This window comes from Zeugodacus cucurbitae, chromosome 5 (assembly GCF_028554725.1).
Source record: "Zeugodacus cucurbitae isolate PBARC_wt_2022May chromosome 5, idZeuCucr1.2, whole genome shotgun sequence".
NCBI lineage: Eukaryota > Metazoa > Arthropoda > Insecta > Diptera > Tephritidae > Zeugodacus > Zeugodacus cucurbitae.
In genome coordinates, this window is record NC_071670.1 from 53795985 (window position 1) to 53822391 (window position 26407).

General features: G+C 37.9%; 1 protein-coding gene across 8 annotated transcripts in view; it reads right to left on the bottom strand.

Moving 5' to 3' along the window:
- The window catches only part of Sh_1 (potassium voltage-gated channel protein Shaker), a 390305-nt gene that overhangs the window by 361273 nt on the left and 2625 nt on the right, over positions 1-26407 (bottom strand). The gene's annotated exons all lie outside the window — the stretch shown is intronic.

Consider the following 26407-nt stretch of genomic DNA (forward strand, 5'->3'; position numbering starts at 1 on the left):
TTGATATTTTTTAAACTATTAAATATAATATTAAAATAAACTTTCTATAATAAAATAATTCATATAAATTGTTAAATATAAAAATGCTATATTTTTAACTACTACTTAGAAGCTTTTATGTATCTAAAGTAAATAGTTTTTGTTTTTAATTTATGTATACAAATATATATTGCCTACATTGAGGCGCCTATCGTAGTCACATATCTAACAAGTTTCTTAACAAAAAAATAATAATTTTTTTCTAAAGGCTCATCGAATGCTTTCGGATACGTACGGTGAGGCTGTCCTAAGTGAAAGAACATGTCGCGAATGGTTTCAACGTTTTAAGAATGGTGATTATGAAGTCGAAGACCGGCATGGTGGTGGAAGGGAGCAGAGTTTCGAAGATGCTGAATTGGAAGCTAAAGCCAAGTGAAACCATCACAGGAGATCGATATCGAACGCAATTGATGCGTTTGAACCGAGCACTAAAAGAAAAACGGCCACAGTACGAGGAAAGACACGATAAAGTCATTCCCCAGCATGACAATGCTCGGCCTCACGTCGCAAAGGTGGTCAAAAAATATTTGGAGACGCTGAAATGGGAGATCTTACCCCACCCGCCGTATTCTCCAGACGTTGCTCCATCTGGATACCACTTGTTTCGATCGATGACACAAGGTCTAGCTAACGAGCACTTCAGTTCTTATGAAGAAGTCAAACATTGGATTGATACTTGGATCGACTCAAAAGATGAGGAGTTCTTTCGTCACGGAATACGCATGCTGCCAGAAAGATGGTCAAAAGTAGTATCGACGGCCAATATTTTGAATAACATTTTTGTAACCGTTTTTATACAAACAATAAAGCCTTAAATTTCCAAAAAAAAAAAATGGCGGAAGGAAAGTTGTAGACCAACATTTTGAATGAGTTTATTAAACTTAATTTGATTTTGAATAAAAATACCTCAAGCATTCTCTCGATTATTTGAAAACGTTTTGGCAAAATATAAAACATGTAAAATAAAATATTGGTTTTAGAAACGAAATTAATATAATTTTCGAATAGTCATTAAGGCGGACATCCTATGTGACGGCCAGTCTTTTAGTTATTTTTTATAATTTTTTTCTACGACCAGTAAATAGATAGAGCTTTAAGTTTATTATCATTTATTAACTTATATTTCGACAGTATGAATATAAATTTTAAGCTCAAAATATTGTGTAAAACATGAGTTACAGCGTTCTGAACACCCCCGCCTCGAGCGACTCGAACTTTCTCCATGATTCCGGCTGATTGGCTTATCGGAAACGAAAAAAGTTAGCGGCGTTTTAATCTGTAAGCTTAAGTACATGGAACGCACTACGATCAAGTGAATACACCAAAAAATAGACTTTTGGTAGACATTTGAAAAAAGATTGCAAATTTTTTCCCTACAAATTTCAAGTCATTCGGTCAAGCAGTTCTTGAGACACGTTGGAAGCAAAATTGAAAAACTTAGATTTAAGATAAACGCGTTCAAAGTGTCCAGCTGCCAACTGAGTGCTTTGAACAAACCCTTTTCTAACTGCTGCATTTTTTAAACGACTTCGAATTTCTAAAATTTACCTTTTTACCGTAATCTAGAAATGTTAAGAAAGCAATTTATGAACAAAAATAAATTTTGGTCGAGCACATCACTTGGGATGACCCCCTTAAGAACGTTTTATAATTTTAGGATTCAATATTTCCGACTTTACTTAAGGCTATACGAGTGTGACACTTTCAAAAACCCGATTTTTTAGTTTTTTGCTTATTCAATAGTCGAAACTTTAAACGCGTTTTTCTCGAAACGACATTTCAAAAACAAAACGACAAAATTGCTGACATCATAACTCAACGAGAAATTGACCGATCGACCCCTCATATTGAAACTGAGTATTCTTGAATATATTTGCTATACAATGACCAACGATCTTTTTTATTGGTTGAAAATAGTCAATTTGGCAATAAAAAACGACCATTTTTTACCTAAAAACTATATTTTTTCCGAACTTCGCAATTTGATTAATTTTTGTTATTTTTCAAAAATCGTAAGTCACTGCATAGGAAATTTATTAAACTTTAATAACCTTTTTGAATTTTTTTGTATCAGCTACTCATTCGGCCGGAATCATATCAGTTGTTAGGGAACTTTTTTTTGGCACCTCTGAAGACAGCACATACTTTTTTACTTTTCAATATTTGTTTAAAAAAAAAAACCTTAAAAAAATCCAAAAAACTTCGAAAAATTCAATCAAAAACTTTCTTTTAAAAAAATTCACGAAAATCCCCTAATTTTTCAAGAGTTTCACTGGTATAGCCCCTTGAAGAAATACAAAAAAAAATTATTTTATTAACATTAATTTTTGAGACATTTTTCTCCAACGAGCACGAATTCGATTTTTTATCAGAAAACAAAAAAAAATTTAAAAAATCCCCTTTGTTAGTTTCTCGAAATCTTTCTCGTTGGAAAATCTCCTAACTTAGTTGTGGACTGATAATCAGCATCTTTTCAATAACGAGTACAAAGAAACTGAGGTTACTTATACGCCATGGTGCTTAAAAACGATTTACCTTTCCCAATATTGCTATCCATTTACCTTAATAAATGTAAGTTTAAATTAATAAAAATGAAGCAGATAAAGAAAAACTAACCATATATTTGGCAAATATAATGAATGAAAAGAAAAATGAATTGTTCAAGCGAAAGTTTAGTGCATCAAAGTGTTCTTAATTAAAAGCTATGATTGTGGTTTCTTTATAGAGTCCTTGTATATGATGATTTTATGTCAGATACAGTAAAAATATTTTTTTTTTAATTATTATTTTACAAAATTAAATTATGCGAACTTAACTTTGATGTAAGTGTTCCATTTGATATCAACTACCTTTGCTAAGCGATTCATATTTCATTAAATTACTAAATTTCGCTGCCCACGCATGACAAATCACTGGAATTTCATGCGTGAAAAAGCAAAAATAAATCTGCATATATAATTATTATGTGTAAAACACAAGCATATGTGCATATATAATAATATCTGTAAAATAACTAAGCACAGCCAAAAATATTGTAATTGCGACCACCGTGCATTACCAGCAGTTTGACAGCAAATTTCAATGGTTCGCGTGGTTTAACCGCGACATAAATAATTAAAATTAACCACAAAATTGTATTTTATTGTTGGGAATTTTACAGGTAAATTGATTTAATTTTTTTCTTTTTGTTAAATTATATGATCATACATAACTGTATGCATAGCCAGAAAATAGCCATTCAACTCTATGCAGCTATAATTACAATTCACATGAAAATTAGTTAGGCGTTAAATAATTGCAGTAAATTATGTGGTAAGTGCTTTAAAATATTACACTTGGTTGAGTGAATGATAATTGGGCAAAATTTCAGTTTTATTTAATTGAATTTCCAAAAAATGTTACGCATACGCCCTGTTGACCTTCAATTTAGTATACCTACATAAGCCATTGCAAGCAATAATTTAAGTGATTTTAATTGAAAATATTAATTTTTCAATAGTTAAAAGCTTGCATTTTAAAAATTTATTTGCGTCACTTCGGGTTCGCCACACAAAGCCTCGACTGCACCTCGAGGGAGTAAACAGCTCAAAGCTTTTTATACTTCTGGCAGTTGCATTCACATTCGTCTCGAGGGTTTAGACAGATGTTAAAAAATGTTTTAGTAAAACGACAAGTTTTTTTCTGCTTTGCTTTTTGCTTGCTGAAAGTATTTTTGAGTCCAAAGTGAATTAAAACAAAAAATCTTCCATTTTACATTTCTGTTCAAGCAAATCCAAAAAAAGAAAAATCACACCCAAAATAATAAGCAATACTAAATTTAACTAACACCTGTTGCTCTTCCACCATTTCTAAATAATCAGTACAATGAAGCTAACGCCTTTGTGCAACTTCCTTGGCACTTTGACAAAATCGCCACTTACAAGTACATAGTGCGCCTTTTTTGTACCGAAAGCGATGAAGTAAAGTGAAAGTAGGCAGACAACAAAGAAAATATTTGAAAACAAGCCAACCACACTCTATTGTAGTCAACTACTGTCTAGCGGTAACTTGGCATGCAAAGAAAGGTCACTGCGGCATGAATGGCAACAATTTTGGCAGCTCTTTTGCAGGAAAACAAACAAGAAATCAACAATGCGCTGGTAAATAGCGAAATTGTGAAATAACGGTAAGTAAATAAAGAATTATAAGCGAAATAATTTTTATTATTAGAAATGAAAAAAGAAGTAAAACAGATTTAATTACATTAAGTTCGTTTCAGCAGAAGCTGATCTGAAGTTCTGTTTTCAGAATAATAATTATTATTTCGTCGGAAAGGTGAAAATGGCTTTTAAAGTCTCATGGAGTACGTGTGGATTCCTGCCTGATCAATAACGCATATTTTGCTTATTGACGAAGCCATACGCCAGAGCGCCTCATCACTGAAGATGATTTTTATTGAATTTTCAAGTTGTTGTTCAGTCCAATTTACAAACATACGTCACAGAGATTCCCAACGCTTGATTACGACGTGTGAGAGACTGATTTGGGTCTTACTCACTTGATACGCTAGCGGCAACAATATTCTCGAGCACTTCTTTGTCTCACTAGCACGGTAAAATTTTGTACTGTCCCTGTGGATACAAATTTTTCCACTAGACACTCAATTATTGATCTGAGAGAACGATTATTACGCCGATAAATTGGATGTAGCGCTCTTAAAATTGAAGCCACTGACTCCAAGTAAATTTTAATAATTTCGACTTGTTGTTGGATCGTATACCTTCCCATGATGACATGGCAAACTTTACTGAAGAGAAATGTCAAAAGAGCGGGGAAAAATGTGGAGTCGTTTGCTGTCCGTATCGGTCTACTTTTGTAGTGTACTCTATTGGAAAACCTTTTATAATAATTTTTATACTATCGCAACAAAAGTTGCTAAGAGAGTATTATAGTTTTGTTCACATAACGGTTGTTTGTAAGTCATAAAACTAAACGAGTTAGATATAGGGTTATATATAACAAAATGATCAGGGTGACGAGACGAGTCAAAATCCGAATGTCTGTCCGTCTGTCCGTCCGTGCAACGGATAACTTGAGTAAAAATTGAGATCTTGATGAAACTTGGAACACATGTTCCTTGGGACCGTGAGTGGGTTGCTTTCGAAAATGGGCAAAATCGGACCACTGCCACGCCCACAAAATGGCGAAAACCGAAAACACATAAAGTGTCATAACTAAGCCATAAATAAAGTTATAAAAGTAAAATTTGGAACAAAGGATCGCACTAGGCATATTTGGATGTAATTTTTTGCGGAAGTGGGCGTGGCCCGCCCCCAAATCAGTTATTTGCATATAACTCGCAAACCAATAAAGCTATATAAACCAAACTTTATGCAGTCGGTTCCCTTACGTACCCCACCACACACCATGAAAATAGTTCAAATCGGATAATAACCACGCCCACCTCCCATACAAAGGTATAAGGGTTGAAAATTACTAAAAGTGGGTTAACTAACTAACGAAAAACGTCAGAAACACTAAATTTTGCAGAAGAAATTGCAGAAAGAAGCTGCACTGAGATTTTTTTACAAAATGGAAAATGGGCGGGGCATCGCCTACTTATGGGTCAAAAACTATATCTCATGAACTACTCCCGATTCGAATAAAATTCGGTATATTATACACCCTGACACCCTGTTGACACGAGTGGAAAATGGATAATATCGGTTCACAACCACGACAACTTTCCATGTAATTCAATTTTGAACTACATCTTATTCCTTTACTTTATAATATATACATAAGGGACCAATGAAGAAAGCGAAATAAAACTTTACACAAATACTGTATATGACCTGTGGCACTGTATATGACTTGTGAAAAAATTGTCGAAATCGGACTATAACTTTTCAAAGCCCCGAATATCGAATATGAAGAATTCAGTGCCCCATGGTAATTTTTTACCGAAGATTTCGGTAAATCCCTCAGGTATTTTAATTCAATTCTGAGGAAATTTTTTTCTTCTAAGAGTGTAACTTCCCCTAGCTCTCATATACCAAATTAAAGGATTTTTTAATTTCGTAAAATTGTGTGTTATCTTAAAAAATATATATCAATAACTTGCGAGATTATAAAATGTTCGGTTACACCCGTACTTAGTCTTTCCTTACTTGTTTAACCCATATTATTGGTTTCAGTGTTGCATTTTTAGAACTACTAAGTGAGGTTCAGTCACTTAATTTGATCCATATTATTAAACAAATGTTTTGAAAATAAATACTTTACTGCTAGGATAGATTTCCTCGAAGTTACTTTTATTATCCTAAGAAATAGTAATCACAAAGCATGAGCCTCTGATTTCTTTAGCTAGAGGATGTTGAGGTCAACTGGGCAGTTATTTAGTTGTTGGGGTACAGCCTTTAAGTTGGATAACATCGTTTTTAATATGCTTTGAAACGATCTTTACTATATTATAGTAAACGACTTTCTGTTCAGTTATCGATGTTTTCTCTGATCATCGGTTTCAGTTGTCACAACCTTTCTTCTATATCATTCCATAATTACTCTCCGGGTTATATCAATAATATTTTTGAAAAATATCTTCTCTTACATTTTCGTTATTAACCTACAGAACAGCAATTTTTAACTTTATCGAGATTTGTTTATGTTTTTATTGTAATAAATCCAAATCCCAAAACAATAAATGCCACACCATAAACACATTAAGCATTATCTACATGAAAAACAAGCTAAAATGCGCTTTTCGACTAAGACAGAAATGCATCAGCTCCCAAAAGACCTTACCAAATGGCACAACATAGCTGAGCGTCGCTTGATACGAGCAACTTCGACTGCAATCGATGCCAGAGTGTTAACAATGCAAAGGACATGTTGGCCACGTTGTCAATTAACTCGCACAAACCAAATCAGCAAAGGCACAAAAAACAACAACAATAACAACCAAAATAATGCTAAATGCAAATATAAAAGGTTTTAACAACACCAACAAACACCAAATAACGGTATAGCATTGCACTTTTCAGATGAGCACATCTCGATTGCACTGCCACTTGCAGCTGAACGAGCACTCAGCGACGCTTGGTGAGTGCGATTGCGTGCGTATTCATATGTATGTGTGGACCCAGGTCCATTAATATCAAATCACTTGAGGCGCATCACTGGCTGACTGGCTGAAGACAAAGCAGTAGCGAGAGGCTTGTTGGCCGCTTATCTCGCATTACCACAGCATTTACGGCTGTCACTCAGCCATGCGAGAGTAATGATATGAGAGAAAGAGAGGAGGGGCGGAAGGAGTAGAGAACGGAAAGGCCGTTATAGACAGCACGGTTTTGGTTTTCTTTCGACAGGAATTCCATTGAAACACAATGCCACATGTCACTACTACTATAATTATAACAACAACAAGCATTCTCCTCTCTTGCAACACCAACAAATAACAGCAGCTCGATGTCAGCAGTCCATTTAGTGCATTTCGATATCCCGTTAGCAATATCATTGCATACAATATGCAGCAAAGCTTGTCGCTTGTTCATGCCACATTCTACTAATGCTGCTGCTGCATGCCACAATGCCAGCGCTTTTCCCATACGTGTATGTTGTTAACATGCAACACATAAAATGCCATGCTCTTTCTGTGTGCTTCCCTAGTCCCCTTACTGTCACTCCGCTTGACTTTCAAAATTCGCCTCCTGCCGTGCCTCATCTGCATACGTGCAACGCGTTGCAAGCATTGCGTGGCATATTCGTTTTAAGTGGTTAGCCCATGACGGCCGAGGGCAGCATGTGCGCTTGTGTTATTTGCATACAAACAAAACACACAAATATTCCGGTGGCATTACACATCCGTTGGAAGGGATGGCAGGGAGGGGTTGGTTTTCTACGTGCATTTCTGATTTTTTTTTATCTCTCCTAGATTTATTGAAATCCATTTTACTGTATCTGTATCTGTCTGTCAGTGGGTTTGTCTGACTAACGCCAGCATTAGCTGTTTGTCCGTTTGTTCGCCTGTCAACCAGTCGGTTGGTGTTTGTGGTTTCACGCTGTTTCCCGGCATCAGGTTTGGAGGTTGCTATGTAGACATGTAGATGTCGCTGATAACCCTGTGAGGATTTGACTATTATCAAGAGGAAAACGAATTGTTCCTCGCACCTCTCCTAATGTCAATAGAGGTTCGAAGAGGGTCCTCCGATATAATGTTTGTCCCAACAATGAGTGGAGTGTACAAAAGTTTCTTCATTCGATACCTCACCAAACAGGACGATCCTAAAGTAACGTATTAGTAAATTAGACAGTACCTTTAAAACTCCACAACAACAGCGAGATTATCTGATAGTTGTCGAGTTCCAGTTAGAGTCCATTTTTAACTCGATACCCTAGATCCGGTGATGGTCGAAATATTGAAACCTATTTTTTTGAGGTCTAAAATTTTGGACTCCATGGAGGAAATTATTACCTACCTATTTTTAGAGTTTAGAATCAAAAGAGAGTCGCATAGGACCATATATGAATAACTCATATGAAGAGGTGGCCTTAATAATCTAATTCAAGTAATTGACTGACAGTCTTAGCGGGATGTCGTCCACTTTTTGTATTGTCTTCGAAGGTCACGAAACAATTCCGAAACACCTTTGGTTTGAGCTTAAACATCGCCAAATAGTCAAAGTAGTGACAGGATAGCGATTGTTGTCCGTAGTGAGCCAACACGGCACCCTTGGTACCGACAACTTTCTCATGTCGGAAATGATCCAGGCAGGAATAATGTGATTTTTTATATTCCAACTGCCTCAGTTCTCTTGCGTACCTTTCATCGGCGGTACGACTTTAGTCAAGGTAGCCGAGGAAACCTACTATAAAGCTTTGTTTTTAGAAAGAGATGAGTAAACATGACCAGTCCTCAAAATGGTAGTTCGAATCCAAACTGTTCAATTTTTCCAGCAGGTAGTTTTTGGAACCCCTCCACACTCTACATGTTAGGTTTCCATGAAATCCTATAAACACATACAAAAACCCATCCAAATTTGTGATATGTAGTGAGTACACACATATGTCCTTTCTGCAGCTTTAACTATTTGCTGATTTGTTGTTCAACTCCTGTCACCACTGACAATTTTCCAGTTTAGCTCGCGGTTTTCAGTGAATTCATTCAGTTGTTTGCAGCGCTTTTATTAGCTAGAGGAATGTTTTCATTTCTAGTTGAACTCAAACTCAAATTGCATTACTGAAATTGCTTAACTCAAATTTGAAAGCTAGCTGGGTGAGTGGTTGTATGTATGTAATGTATTTTCTAGACAATTGATGGAATATGTTGGAATAGCATTGTATTTAATTAGTTTCTCTTTATATTATCAGTTAAAAAGGGGGACTATCATTTAATATTACGAAAGTATGTAATACAAAGAAAAGAGGTACTCTATAACAATAGTACATATGTGCTATTCTCAAACTGTTAATGTTAAATATTAGGTTGTCAAATATCTACCTTCCACCTTTTTGTCTTTTGAATTTCGCGGCTATGTATAAAGCGCTACAGAGCTCGTTTCTGGCAATATTATGCATTATACAAAACGACGCTATGCATGATTACTTTGCATATTGCGTTCAACAGTTATAGACGTGAAAACATGGAGTTCACTAACGCCGAAATTCGCGCTATTCCTTCGTTAAAGGCAAATCCGCTAGAGAAACGTTCCGTGAGGTTAATGATATTATAGGGGATGGTACTCTATCACTAACGGGTGAAAACGACACTATGGATAAGCCAGACGGCGGAAGACCTGTGACGACGAATACCGATCAAATCATGGAAAACATCGAGTTAGACCGGTATGTGGCATCTCGTGACATCGCCCAGGAGATAGGAGTTAGTCACCACACCATTTTAAGCCATCTGCAGAAAGCTGGATACACAAAAAAGCTTGATGTTTGGGGCCGCATGATTTGACGCAAAAAAACCTTCTGGAACGAACTTGACCCATTTTTGAAGCGGATGGTGACTGGCGACGAAGAATGGATTACATACGACAATATCCAGCGAAAACGGTCGTGGTCGAAAGCTGGTGAATCGTCCCAAACAGGGATTGACAAGCCAAGCCGGGATTTACGGCCAGGCAAGTTTTGCTGTGTGTTTGGTGGGATCACCCACTATGAGCTGCTCCCATATGGCCAGACACTTAATTTTACCATCTACTGCAAACAACTGGACCGCTTGAAGCAAGGGATCGACCTGAAGCGTCCAGACTTGGCCAACAGGAAGGGTGTAGTGTTCCACCTGGACAACGCCAGACCACACACTTCATTGATGACTCGTCAGAAGCTACTGGAGCTCGGATGGGAGATTATATCGCATCCACCATATAGCCCGGACATAGCGCCAAGTGATTACCACCTGTTCCTGTCCATGGCGAACGCCCTTAGTGGTGTAAAGTAGAACTCAAAAGAGGCTTGTGAAAAGTGGCTGTCCGAGTTCTTCGCAAATAAGGAGCTTCTACGAGGGGGAGGGTATTATGAAGTTGTCGCCTAGATGGAAACATATTTTCGAACGAAACGGCGCATTTTTGAACAAAATCTGTTCACTATAACACCTTTTATAAAGCATTGAATCAAGAGCAAAAAAGCAGAAGGAACAACCTTATATGTCTTGAATGATGTTGATGTATTTTAAATTATACAGAGGTAGTCAAAATTATTTACACATCGGACGTTTTTTTCCAAGTTTCACACAAAAAGCTTTCGCTTGTTGTTGTTGTTGTCGCAGGGTAACAAAATGCTATGTTGTTGTAAGCCTTGATCTATTCCCGAGCGAATGAAGTCGGTTTGGCAAGAATAGTAAGAAATATGGCGGAGAAACAAGCAAATGAACTGAAGACTCGGAGTAGTCAAAAGTATTTACACACAACATGAACTCTATTATCCTGTTCTTATTTAATGATAACTATAACATTTTAATGTTCAGTATAAATTCCTATTCTAAGACGATAAATTCATAATTGGTTTCATTAGCATTGGCGTCAATACCAGCCTGCTTTATGGTCCGAATTGATTCAACCCAATTGTGCGCTAAGTTAACAGTTAATTTAGACCAAATGTCGGTAATTTCGGCGATTTCGGTTATTATATCAATTGTCCTCTGATATTTAACGAAAGAAAAATCATTTTGACTAAAGTTTTGGTCAGAGCTGTGCGAAGGTCAACTTGATTTGCTTCATTTAAAACTTTTGAAGGTAAAGATCCTTCATGAAATGGAGCATTGTCCTGTTGTAAAATAGTAGTCAAAGTTGGAAAAGGCCGACGGACCACTGCAAAGGCATGGTCATGTGAATTCTGATATATCCGGATGATTTAGGGTCACTAAATTAGTACCAAATCTCCAAAACAGAAGTAAGGTAAATCTCCCCAAAGTATGTATGTGATTGGCGTTGCAACCGTTTAGCCGGTTATAGCCGAATCGACGATAGTGCGCCACCTCTCTCTCTCCTTCGCAGTTCGGCGACAGTTGGAGATCCCAAGTTTAACCAGGTCGATCTCCACCTGGTCCCTCCAACGGAGTGGAGGCCTTCCCCTTCCTCGGCTTCCTCCGGCGGGTACTGCATCAAACACTTTCAGTGCTGGAGTGTTTTCGTCCATTCGGACAACATGACCTAGCCAGCGTAGCCGCTGTCTTTTTATTCGCTGAACTATGTCAATGTCGTCGTATAACTCGTTCAGCTCATCGTTCCATGGTCTGCGGTATTCGCCGTTGCCAATGTTCTGAGGACCATAAATCTTGCGCAAAATTTTCCTCTCGAAAACTCCTAGTGTCGTCTCATCTGATGTTGGCATCGTCCAAGCTTCTGCACTGTAGAGCAGGACGGGAATGATAAGCGACTTGTAGAGCTTGATTTTGGTTCGTCGAGAGAGGACTTTACTGTTCAATTGCCTACTCAGTCCAAAGTAGCACCTGTTGGCAAGAGTTATTCTGCGCTGGATTTCGAGGCTGACATTGTTCCTGTTGTTGATGCTGGTTCCCAGGTATACGAAATTATCTACGACCTCGAAGTTATGACTGTCAACAGTGACGTGGGAGCCAAGACGCGAATGCGCCGACTGTTTGCTTGATGACAGGAGATATTTCTTCTTGTCCTCATTCACCTCCAGACCCATTCGCTTCGCCTCCTTATCCATGCGGGAAAAAGCAGAATAAACGGCGCGGTTGTTGCTTCCGATGATATCAATATCATCGGCGTACGCCAGGAGCTGTACACTCTTGTAGAAGATTGTACCTTCTCGGTTTAGCTCTGCAGCTCTTATAATTTTTTCCAGCATCAGGTTAAAGAAGTCGCACGATAGTGAGTCACCTTGTCTGAAACCTCGTTTGGTATCGAACGGCTCGGAGAGGTCCTTCCCAATCATGACGGAGCTTTTGGTGTTGCTCAGCGTCAATTTACACAGCCGTATTAGTTTTGCGGGGATACCAAATTCAGACATCGCGGCGTAAAGGCAGCTCCTTTTCGTGCTGTCGAAAGCAGCTTTAAAATCGACAAAAAGGTGGTGTGTGTCGATCCTCTTTTCACGGGTCTTCTCCAAAATTTGGCGCATGGTGAATATCTGGTCAGTTGTCGATTTTCCAGATCTAAAGCCACACTGATAAGGTCCAATCAGTTTGTTGACGGTGGGCTTTAGTCTTTCACACAGTACGCTCGATAGAACCTTGTATGCGATATTTAGGAGGCTGATCCCACGGTAATTGGCGCAGATTGTGGGATCTCCCTTTTTATGGATTGGGCAGAGCACACTGAGATTCCAATCGTCAGGCATGCTTTCTTCCGACCATATTTTGCAAAGAAGCTGATGCATGCACCTTATCAGTTCTTCGCCGCCGTATTTGAATAGTTCTGCCGGTAATCTATCGGCCCCCGCTGCTTTGTTGTTCTTCAAGCGGGTAATTGCTATTCGAATTTCTTCATGGTCGGGTAATGCAACACCTGTTCCATCGTCATCGATTGGGGGATCGGGTTCGCCATCTCCTGGTGTTGTACTCTCACTGCCATTCAGCAGGTCGGAGAAGTGTTCCCTCCATAATCCCAGTATGCCCTGGACATCGGTTACCAGATTACCACCTTGGTCTCTACATGAGGATGCTCCGGTCTTGAAACCTTCGTTAAGTCGCTTCATTTTTTCATAAAATTTTCGAGCATTACCTCTGTCTGCCATCTTCTCAAGCTCTTCGTACTCACGCATTTCGGCCTCTTTCTTTTTTTGTCTGCAGATGCGTCTCGCTTCCCTCTTCAGCTCTCGGTATCTATCCCATCCCGCACGTGTTGTGGTCGTTTGCAACGTTGCGAGGTAGGCAGTCTGTTTTCTCTCCGCTGCGAGACGGCACTCCTCATCGTACCAGCTTGTTTTTTGTCGATGCCGAAAACCAATTGTTTCGGCTGCAGCGGTACGCAGTGAGTTTGAGATGCCGTTCCACAGTTCCCTTATACCGAGATGCTGATGAGTGCTCTCAGAGAGCAGGAGTGCAAGTCGAGTAGAGTATTTCGTGGCTGTCTGTTGCGATTGCAGCTTTTCGACGTCGAACCTTCCTTGTGTTTGTTGACGGGCATTCTTTGCTGCACAGAGGCGGGTGCGTATCTTCGCTGCGACCAGATAATGGTCCGAGTCTATATTTGGTCCTCGGAGCGTACGCACGTCTAAAACACAGGAGACATGTCTTCCGTCTATCACAACGTGATCGATTTGGTTCCGCGTGTTTCGATCAGGAGACAGCCAAGTAGCTTGATGTATTTTCTTATGCTGGAATCTGGTACTACAGACGACCATATTTCGGGCCCCAGCGAAGTCGATCAGCCTCAGGCCGTTTGGCGATGTTTCGTCATGGAGGCTGAATTTTCCGACTGTTGTGCCAAAGACACCTTCTTTACCCACCCTGGCGTTAAAATCGCCAAGCACGACTTTTACATCGTGGCGGGGGCAGCGCTCATAGGTACGTTCTAGGCGCTCATAGAAAGCATCTTTGGTCACATCGTCCTTCCCTTCCGTTGGGGCGTGGGCGCAAATCAGCGATATGTTGAAGAACCTCGCTTTGATGCGGATTGTGGCTAGACGTTCATCCACCGGGGGGAACGCCAGGAGTCTGCGACGGAGTCTCTCTCCCACCACAAATCCAACACCAAATTTGCGCTCCTTTATATGTCCGCTGTAGTAGATGTCACAAGGACCCACCTTCTTCCGTCCTTGTCCCGTCCATCGCACTTCTTGGATGGCGGTGATGTCAGCCTTGAGTCGTATGAGGACATCAACCAGCTGGGCAGAGGCACCTTCCCAATTAAGGGTCCGGACATTCCAGGTGCATGCCCTTATATCATTGTCCTTAAAACGTTTGCAGGGGTCGTCATCAAAAGGGGGGTGTCTCATCCGAGGCTTTCGTAGATTTTTCATTGGGGGTGTTTTTATGTGGTGGGTCCCAAGCCCTACGCACAACCGCATAAGCGGGCTTCGCCTTCTCACTTTAGCTCGCCTTCAAACGGATGTCTGTTGGCTACCCAGAGGATACTTGGTCTAAAACCGGAAGTCGTGAGCTGCTTGAACCATGTGGAGAAGAATCGTTTCTGGCCACTCCCAAGTGAATGACAATCAAAAACTTTCCTCACTTGAGTGAACTTCTACACATGATCCCATCATCCCAAAGAATCAAATAAAAAATCATCACTCCCGACTCTATTTAGCGTCTAAGCTGCATTATTCTTCTTCTCACGTGGTAAATGCATAAAGCGTTTACTAAAGAAGCCCTGGAACAAAAAATCAGCCTTATCTGTCCACGACAGGCTTTAGGATGCATTTTAAGGCAAATAAGAGGCATATCGTTTTTTTGTTTTCGGAAGTGGTCAACTTTATGCACAACGTATGTATTTATGTTACTATTTTTAAATGTCCTTAGCAGTGTAGCATCATTGGCTGTTCATGCAATATACTGATTCGATGATGCTGCAATATTAAGAGGACTAATTGTGGGATTTTGTATGACAGATCCTACTAATCTTCTGCATTCTCTTTGAGTTATCACAGGTTTCCGCCCAATTATCTTTGAATTTTCCTTGCAATACTTAGTTTCTTTCTTTTTAATAACATTATAAACAGTATTCCATCAAAATCTATAAATTTTAACTAACTCCGAAGCCTAAACCCGAGTCTTAAACTTAGTAACAGTCTCCAATCTAGTTATAATCGATAATTTTTTTGTTTTCGATATTTTATTTACCAATTTTTATATTTTAAGGCTGAGTTAGGTTTTTAAGAATGCAATAGAATCAAATTACTACTTTTGTTCAAATCAAATCCAAGGATAAAGGCTAAATCGCCGTGTGTAAATACTTTTGACTACTGCGAGTTTTCAGTTCATTTGCTTGTTTCTCCGCCATATTTCTAACTATTCTTGCCAAACCGACTTCATTCGCTCGGGAATAGATCAGGGCTAACAACAACACCCTGCGACAACAACAACAACAAGCGAAAGCTTTTTGTGTGAAACTTGAGAAAAAAACGTCCGATGTGTAAATAATTTTGACTACCTCTGTATAATATAGCTAGTCAACAGGGAGTCAATCTAAGTCTAATGAGCAATATTGATACGAAAATGGCTGAGCTTTTATGCCATGACTATTGAACATATAAACATTGGAAAATTGTGGAAATTCCAATATATTCGCATATGCTCTGAGGAATTTATTCACTGAAACTTTTAATAATCAATGTGTCCACTATCTTGTAAGTCACTTCACACTACCAGTATTACAGATCTGCTGACAAAGCCTTATATAAAGCACTATAACACAACTAAAGGTATGATTGCCCTATTAGCTGTTAAGAATATTACTAATATTATGCAAATGATCAATAAATAAAAATGTAATGCCAAATTCCACAAAATCATCGAAGAGTCTTAGCTTACTGATTCGCACACAATTTTTCACAATTTTTACTCTCTTTAAGATATGTGACAAGTCAAATTTCGCCTTAAGGAGTTGAAAGGCTGATTTCGTGTCAACTGTGTAGTCTAAAAGATAAATACATGTACAAAGAAATTGTGTATATTTTATCTCCTTTACATATTTATATTCCCTGATTACTACCACCAATTGCGACAAAACAATACTGACGACTTACAGTTACACGGAAGCAAGCATGTGGCAACGATGATACGCGTACAATACCCGCAGGCAAATCAGATGTTGCAATTTATCAAAGTTACCAACTGCAAACAGGCAGCTGTGGTGCCTGAATGAAAATACTTTTAGTTACACAACAAGAGAGAGTGCTCGCTAACAAGCTGGCTTGTAATGCCGTTAGGCAGGTATGACAATTGCCTATGTGAATGTGACAAATTTAACTTTTAGTAAGCTTTAGAGGAAAAAATGTTGGTAACAAACAAAGAGTTGATTATAATATAAATTTAAATAATTTTTTTAAAAATATTAAAGAAATTTTATGTTTTAAAAATAAAAAAAATGTTGCCTACATTTGAGCGCAGTAATTAAAAGTTTTGAAGTATATGCATATATATTGATAAAATTGAAATGTTTAGTGAGTAATTCGAAACGAAATGCCTGCTCGGAATTGCTTTAATATTTTCTTCGCTATTTAATAAATTATAATTGTTAATTATAACATTTCAAAAATGTTACTCATACGCAATGTATTCCCATATATGGATAGAAGGACACACTGCGTATGAGCAACATTCGCTCAACTTCATAATAATCAATTATCAACCATTAAATAACAATCAAATTCAATTATATTTTGTGAAAAATCAATAAATTTGCCATTATTATTATTATTATATCAGCATTTCGCTATTATTAGTTGTGATTTCTTTATTCTGTTATTTTTGGCCTTCCACCCTTTGCTACCACAATTTTTAGCGCTCTATTTACGTTCCACTTTCGACATTTATAACCGCACATGCAATACTTAACAACCACATTTACTGCCTGTGAACTGCCCATACAGTTAGCTTGACTGTCTGTCCGCCAAACAGTATATCCATTAATTGTCTAACAGTGTGTATATCCATTAGAAGTACACAAGCGCAACAGCGCAAAATAAAATCAAAAGAAATAACAACAACAATCAAGTAATAATAATAAAAAAGTATATTAACAATCAGTAGACAAACACAATGGCCAGCCAATCACTAGTCCAGTTACCACCGACTATGCCGTAATAACTGATGCAATGATTTATTATTTGGCCCCGCCGCTGAGACTCGCTGGCTCATGGGCTCGTGCCGTCTGTCGTCCACTGTGGATTGGCTTGACTACCGGCTGCATGCAATTCTCCAAGCACTGTCGGTATTTTTATAACGGCTTTATTGTGTTGCTTTGCAATAATGCTATTGTTGGTGTTGTTATTTTTATCGTCACTCGTCGTTGTTAACTGTTCGTTCGTAGGTTCGTGGCATTTTTGTAATTGTTGCAAAAGCTGGCGCTGGACTTGGTTGCATGCTTCCTGCTGACCGCTTTTAGTGCCGCGGCTATCCGCTAGTTATGTGTTGTAATTTGTTTTTGCTTCCTTACATTTTTATAGTTTTTTTTTCGCCGCTAACAATATCCGTTATTCAGCTATTTTATTCACATTTTGTATCAGTAGTGTGGCATATGTTTGCCGGTGATAATGCACAATTCATTTTTCAGGCGTACTCCTTTTTAGCTGGTTTTACTATTGCCTTGGCATTAAAAATTTCTGGCGGTAATCCTATGGCTTCAATTCCGGACTATAAGATGAGTAAGAAAGTGTCAACCAATCGTATGAAGCGAATCCCTATCGATATACAAGTCGCTTCTGCGCGATTGTTTCCTTCAGACGATCCAACTGTTGACACAACAGATCCGAAGGAATAGTTCAGATACAGGGATCAACTCATAGTAGATAATTTCCTTCCAATCGCAAAAAACCCAGAGCAAACTACCGCAGTAATATCAGTGCCAAGTCCGGACTATAAGATGGATGCGTAAGAACATCTCAACCAAGCTCCCGCAGTTTCTGTCGAGTCAACATCGATATGTGACGTTGTCATAGAACTCAATTCCTCATAGTAGACGATTCTCTGCTGATTCCACCAAACCCCTGGCAAACTCAAGCAAAATTATTCACCACAGACAGGAACAGGTTGTAATCACATGAGGCCAGGTCCGAACTATAAGACGAATGCATAAGAAGCACCCTACCAAGCTGTATCGAGTCCTCATCGATATGGGCGGCCTTATAGAACACAATTCCTCTCTTGTTTGACAAAGCCGTCCACTCATAGTAGATGAATCTGAGCCAATCCCAATAAATGCACAGCAAAATTATTCGCCATAGAATGGAACAGATAGTAATCCCTTGGTGTCAGATCTAGACTAGAGAATGGATGGATAAAAAACTTCCAACTTCCGGCGAGTTACTATCTATATATGCGACCCAACGTAGTCCTACAGGTAAACAGCTCCTCTCCTATTGCCAAAGCCGAGCGCTTCTGGAAGATTGTTGGGACGATCCAATTGATAATAGCACAAGTCTAAATTAAGAGTTTGGACGTAGGTTACCGATTCATAGTAAACGATTCCTGTCGACCCCACCGAAGCCATAGCAAAACCTATCTCATTAACATTGATCTCCGTTCTCGCCGCGCGCCGTCTCCTCACTATTCGATTAGGAACATTTTCGATTGACCTTGTCGTAAGTGATCCACTTTTTATCACCAGTAACCATCCACTTTAGAAATAGACTTTGTTGCAATTCTAAGATGGGATTACGATCCATGAGACCAAATTCGTGTGACACCCAGCTATCGAGCTACGTCATGTGTGCAGCCTTATTCAAATAGTTCCAAACAGTGTAATGTACAATCTATAGCTCCTGAGCATTCGAAACAATAGTATCTTCTAAAGCATTACATGCAGTTCTACAATTAATCGTTGTACTGATAAGCTAACAACGTTCAATCAACAGTGACCAGCGCCACCATTAATCAAAAGTCTTTAGTTTCAACACACTTTCTACAAATCAAAATGGCATAATCTTTTTCAACACAACACAGCGATTGCCAACAGCCGATATACGGCAAATTAATTGCATGCCTTCATGCTTGGCGATCTATAAAAATATCTATTTATTAGGTGTGTGTGCTTACTTAGCGATATTTAACGTTTAACACACCCATTTTTACAGCGCACCCGTAGGACGGTGGGCGTTAGGTGGGCACATTAAGTGAGTGCGCGTTCGATTGTATCGGTTCACACTGCTGTCCTTCTGTGGGTTGTCTTCGTCTGTGGGTTGTCTTCGGCCGATTGGAATGGTAAGTAAATCACTGCTGTGCTGAACGCAGTAAATAAATTTGCGCTTGATTGGCATATTGGGTGCAGCAACAGTAGTACATGGTGGATAAGGGAGTAGCACTAAAGCGCTGGGTGAGCCACTATTTTGGGGGAGTATGGCTCATGTTCAAAGTTCTCCCTGATGAATCGTATGCTTAAATTGGCGCTGAGTGATTGTAACTGTCACTTGTGTTTGCGTTTAACATTTCACATTTATTTTGTATTTGGTCTTTTCTTTATTTTTTTTGCTTTTGGTTTTCCATTTTTTTGGTTGTGTTTTTTTTTTATTTCTTTACTCGCTATTTTCGTAGTTCTTACCGTAGTTTCACTGCACCTTTTTCTTTTGTGTTTGGCTTATGGTGTTGTTTGTGTTTTCGCTTTTTCTTTTTTGTTTTGTGATGTTTTTCATTTTCCTTTTTTGTCTTTTGTGCTCGACTTTCACCCTCTTTTCAGCAAAGGTTTCGTGTTTATTTTGCGCAGTTGTTATTGTTGTTGCTTTGGGTTAAACGTGCGTTTAAAGTAACTATTTACTTTTGTATATGCTAAATTGAATAAGCATTCAGGTTTTATTGTATTTAAGAAGGTTTATTCTGGATTTCTAAAGCGTGTGTATATTTCAAGAAATCGCAATAAAAGAATCCATTTCTTAAAATTAGTTGGCAACTTTATCGAAAAAAACATGCGAAAACACCTTTAAAGTACTTCTTTATGTTTCTCGTACGTCATACATTTTAGAATGAAAAAGTACCGATCTAACTAAATTGAAGTCCATTACAAAATATCCAGAGACAATCAAGAAAAGTTTTTGCTTTCATAGTTACTTTTTCTCAGAGGACCACACTATTAAAACCGTAAAAACTAGCTCCTTTATCATCAAGCAATGTTATAAAATATATTCACAGTTTCTTTGGAACCGCTATTAAGAAATAATATTAAGTAGCTATAGAATGTCACTAAATACAGACAATTTTCTTTCTACGAATAAAAAAAGTATAAGTTTTCAATCAAATGAAGATTTGCTCTATTGTTCTATCCGGAAACGTCGGAGCATTTCATAGCGACGACTTCTTTTAACAAATATCTCATACAGAGAATGCAGAGATCCCAAGATAGCCCTAAAAAAAGAACGTTCTAGATGAACGTTCAAATGGGAAATTTATCGATCTGCTGATGAAATTCATTCGAAATAAAATTTACAACTTAACAAATAGTTTAATAGTCAAATTTACCACACACCCTATAAGAAGATCTCAGACCATAACCTTTCCTCAAATACCATAGTTTCTTAACTCAGGCTTGCTTCTCAGCCTTACAAACCAAAAAAGTAAATTTTCACAACAAGGATGTCTCTTAAATGTCTCGGAACGCTTTTCGTTCTTATGAAAATACGTTGTATAGCTCTATCCAAAGTATCCACAAGACCAGAAGATAATCTTAAAGAAAGAACATTCTAAATGCTTGTCTGATCATATTTTCGAAACCAACTTCATAAACTGAACTTCGAATGTTTGATTGAAATTTTTCCAAAGCCTTTTCTAGTTAGAAATATGTTCGTAACAAAATTTGCAAGACAACTATCCTTGAGAAACCTCTGACTAAACCCTATTCTCATATACTTTTTTCTTTAAGATCAATTTTTCCCCATATTAAACGAAAGGTCTGTGAACTCCGTGAACGATAGAGGATTTGAAGTATATAACCTCTAGTGTCTAGATCAAGAGCAATTAGACTAGACAAGGCTTCAAATGTGTATGATTAATGGTACTGACTCATTTCTTAACCTTCTCGACTCATTAAGCAACGAGTAGACCGAATAGTGACGGTATAGTTAGAAACTGAGCCCTCAGTATTTAAAAATATCAAGGCAGTTTACCATTAAATTTTTTAAACTTTTTTCTAATAAAGATAAAGATATTAAACATTCATAATTCAGATGTATGGGTATATTTTGGCATAGTGTTCTAATATTTTCATAATACTTTTTTTATTGCCTATTATTAGCAAGAAATATACCGAATTTGCTTAACTCCGCATAAAATCTTTAAATAAACTTCTATTCACCTTAAAGTCAGGTCACTAATATCTCCAAGACGAAAAAAAAGAACGGGTTTCTAACGAAGAACGATAGCATACACACACCTACAACATTTTAACCATTTCTCATTACCCTCGACAGCACTCAATTACATCGTTTAATATTTACGCACATGTTTCTAGAACGGCCGCTCTCTATAATATACGAAAATGAAACTGTTGCTTTCGTTACCACAAACAGCCACTCGAAATCATTAATATTTAAATACACAAAAGCACAACGCACCGAAGGTACAAAGGTACAAAACGTGCAACAAGGGTCATAAGTATCTTTCTCAATCAAGCTGGCGGCACAAACTTCGAGCCATTTCGACTTTGCTGCTGCATGTGTGTTGTAGGCGCACTTAAACTCAAATGGTCGCTAACGATACGTAAAATACGCCCATCGGTTTAAGTTGGCTACGAAAGTAGTGTGTGAGCCACACGAAAGGGTTTTCAAAAGCTAAAGTGTTAGGATATCACTGTTCAAAAGCTAAAACATCACATCCTGCGTAGTTTATGGTGTATTTGAGTGCTATTCTATGTGCACATAAAACTTGTAAGTTGTGCCATAAGAGAGCAGCAATCTTATACCTTCGCAGACTCGCTTACGCATATATTTTTTACCTGCAATTGTTAACATTTACAACTTTACTAACCCAAACTCAATGGCGAAAGGGACAAAAAGGACAGAAAGCAAGGAAAAATAACTTAAATTTAGCAAAGACTTAAGACATAACGGGTTTACTGAATGCCTCAGTACGGCCACAGTTTACAAAGCTACATGTATGCAGACAAAAACAAACCCACAAGGACTTTAAGCGTAAAAAAGGAAAAATAAAAAAAAAAGGATTTTCACTTTTTACAAACAGAAAATATGAAAAATTCTCAGCGAAAAATGTGAAATATTACCTACATAAATATTTTACTCAAGTATATGTAGTAGACCGAGGTATATATAGCTAGTTAGAGGTGCACCACTGAAAGGCCAAACAGCCCCACGAAGGCCAGTCAACGTGAGGTCAGCAAGTTCGCTTAGCAATGGGATTAAATTGTCGCTCAAAAGAGCGAGTGAATAGCGAGAGCATAAAAGTGAATGCCTCCGGAGATAATGTCGAGTTTTTCTAGCCACGAAAAAACGGATATTAATGATTAATGCGAGATGGAAAGCAAAGGACTTTGGAAGTATTACATTTTTTACAAATCTTTAAAGCTTGGTATCCGACGGATGATGATAGAGCACGGAATGAACAAATACGATGCAAAGGCATGATCCTTTAATGAACCAGAGAAGGTTTTAATTGGCTCTTTGAGTTCCTCAATTAGACCAAGGTAGGTGGAGGTGCAATTTCGTATGTCTAATGGTGGAAATCGCATAAAATATTAGCTTTGATCTGCGGCTGTAGAAAAAATGATCGATGAGTTTAATCAGTCACCTTAGCTAAAAGAAAATAAAGCTATCAGAAAACTATTCTATTAAAGAAAAGTTGTTTTGTCAAAATGGGTCTGCGCAAATCTTCAAATTATGCTTATTTATGTGTCAAAAGATAGCTGGGTTTATACGTACTAAACTATATGCAGTTTCAAAAGGCCGGAGACGCCTGCCTTTCTTATCGAAGGAATAAGAACGAAGGGAGAAATTCCGGAACGGTACTTGTTTATTGCGAATATTCAACCGGACCGGCTAAAGATCGGTTTTTAAACGGCATGTTCAGCCGGTGACTGCGATTAGAACATTACCCACAGCAAGCTGAAGGTCCATATCCTCTAACCTAACCCGGACCACAACAATTTCTATGAAAGGCATAAAAAGCAATATACCGATTCTACGTCTTGAAAGTGTGACTCAGAGAAACTCAAGCAGCGGAAGGAAATATTTATGCTTGTTCTTAAAGGTGAAATTCATTAAGTTTTAGACAACTATATATATGTATATGTATAAGTCGCTATGACAATTTGTGATATTTTAGTCAGATACATGATCGTTATGGTAATGTATCTGATGGAGTAGATAGTTGATTTAAAAAACCGAATTGATCTTGTAGATCCCAACTTAAGAAATTTTAGTTCAATGGAACAATAGTGGTAAATCAGTTTAAATCAATAAGGCGAATAAGACAAATGAAGACTTTTCATTACTACCGTGACATAAGACATTCGTCAGCCAACTTGTCAAAATGTAATCCGATCATCCCGAATATTGGAATACGAAGTAGGAGAGATTACATAGATTATCGGGATAATACGAAAGCAAGTCATATGATAGCTCTGGATGGATGCATTGGATTTTGATGGTCTTTAGTTCAAGTTGTCAATAGGAAAAACGAGACCACAGGCCATCAATCCTGACGAGATAAGTACATTGATACTCTTTATTCAGCTTAACGAAGTTATGGCTTTTCATCGAGGTCTTCAATCTGCCTTTGAGTTCCTGTCTTCAAGATCCACTAATCATGTGATTTGATGACACGAGTAGCTATTGCAGTACTGATCGTCGTAAATTCACATTAACCTACTAACAATAGTTAACAAGAAGAATGATTTGACTTTTTTAACTCAGACATAGTATCGCTCATGTATACAGGACCAAACGCTTCCTGAACCGAACCAAATTGGGATATATCAAAAATATATCTAAAATACAAAAACTCCCTATAAACTAACCGATTTAACAACTCTTTCTTTGCTTGGACCTGAACCAATCGGCTCATCTCGAGAATGAGAAAATACTACTAAAAGGAGTCAAAAAAACTATTCTGTTCCTTTAAAGTTTTCTCCACCTAATTCATAGGTGATCTGATTTTCAGCTATCATTTTAAACACTATGAGAGTCCGTTTTATATTGGAGCCACTACTTATAAAGTATGTATATGTAAACCCATCACACTTGATACAATTAACAACTTATCAACACTCCAGCAGCATATTGATGCGCATAACCCATACTCCTCCACAAGAATTCAAAGCAGCGGTGCACAACGCCTCTAACTAAAGGATGAATTGCGTTGAAGTTTGAAGACCACTCATATATGTACATATACCTACATATCTACTGTATACCAAACACATAGCACCCTCACTCTATTATAATAAATCTATGCAAACGGCGATTGCAGCCAAGTACCCTGCCTGCTCATGGCAGTAAATGTAATAAGGATTATTCACACGACTGGACGGCAGCTGCATGCCACGCATTGCACACACACCTTTACACACATACTCATAATGTTTATTCATCGCTTCGGTACAATGTGGTTGCAGTGTAATGCAAAGGTGTTGTAATTTGCTTTTGCATTCCAAATTGAATTCAACGCGGTAAGTCAATTGCAGCGAAGGCATAAATTGCATTTGCAGCGAGATGTGCGGAAGTACTTACATATAAGTGTGCCGCGGGCTCACTGCGAATGGCGCGCGCTGCGCAACGCACACCAGCACAAAATCAATTAATCGATTTAATGTGCGAAATTTTAATGGTCGAGTAAATCAAATGCAGCTTCACGCTGTTCGGCGGCGGTGGTGAGGCGAATTTAAATATATTTCGAAATAAATAATGCAATGCTGCGCTGTCAGAGCAATTGTACCGTTATTACGTTATAATTACATTTTAATTAATTTTTAATTACTGAATGTGGAGCCATGTAATTTGTAATATTTTCAGCAGGTTACATTTTAGTTGGGGTTGTATTCATACTACTCGAGTGGAGCGGAGAAAATACTGACCCTAAAAAAAATTATTTCTAACGCTTTTTTGTTATAGTGAAAATTTAATGAATTCCATATGAACCAAACAGTGATTTTTTAGCCTTTATTTGAAAAAAATTACAATTATCGACAGAAATATCACCTCAAGGTATGGTTGAGTAGGAAGCATTTACTGGTAGAGGCCACTTGCTTCATTGATAAAATAAATAAGCATTTTCTAAGCTCATATTAGTTATACCTTGCAGCCTAAACACGTGTTTATGCGCCATTTTAGTGTTTAATATGCAACTAACTTGGTCAAAACTCATCTTACACACCACTTTTCCAATGCCATTGAAATACAGCCCTTGTCTTGGAACAAAAATTGATCGATCTATTTAAACATTTATAACTTTTCAGCATTTTGAAAATTGAATTCTCGATTTCTTAAACTCCCGGCAGCTGTTCGTAAACGCGAATTAGTAGAAGTTGAATTCCATACTTGTATTTACTGCCAACTTTTTGTTATTACTCAATAAATTTACCTTCAACTTGTCTTAAATACTACCATTCATATTGGGATAAACCCTATTTTGGTACGAAAATTGTTATTAAACTCGAGTTAGCACAGATTGAGGCACAACTCAAGTTTATTAGCAACTCAGATCTTTCTTTTTCCTTTTACTCCTCTGAAATACATTAAATTAAAAAAATATATGTAGTAGAATATAAGTGTCATCTACAACCTAAAAGAAAGTACAAGAAACTCGGAAAGACCAACTGCCAGCCTATTGTCGCCTATTCTTACCACTATAAGCTATTAATATATTAATCTATTATGCTACAGAGACTACAGTCTCTACTTCTCTTCACATTATTTTTTGTGTAGAAACATGGATGGGGTGATTCTCCTTGCACTTCGTGATTCAAAAATCAGGTTCTATAACTGAGCTCTTAATATACGGTAAAACAATTGCGTGAATCATTTCCACGTCAAGCTTCAAAAATAAACCTCCAAGGTATGCAAGAGGACTCGCTACACCTTTCAAAGTTGTTGAACTTCTAAGGTACATTTCAACATCAGGTATATTTATGAGATACACTATGAAAACAAAAAAATACTTTTGCTAACAGGTGCTACTTTGCACTGAGTAGGCAATTAAAAAGTAAAGTCCTCTCTCGACGTAGAAAAACCAAACTAGCATCGTTCTCGTCCTGCTCTATGTTACGAGAATGACGTCGACAGCCGATGAAGTGGCACTAGGAGTACCCGAGAGCTA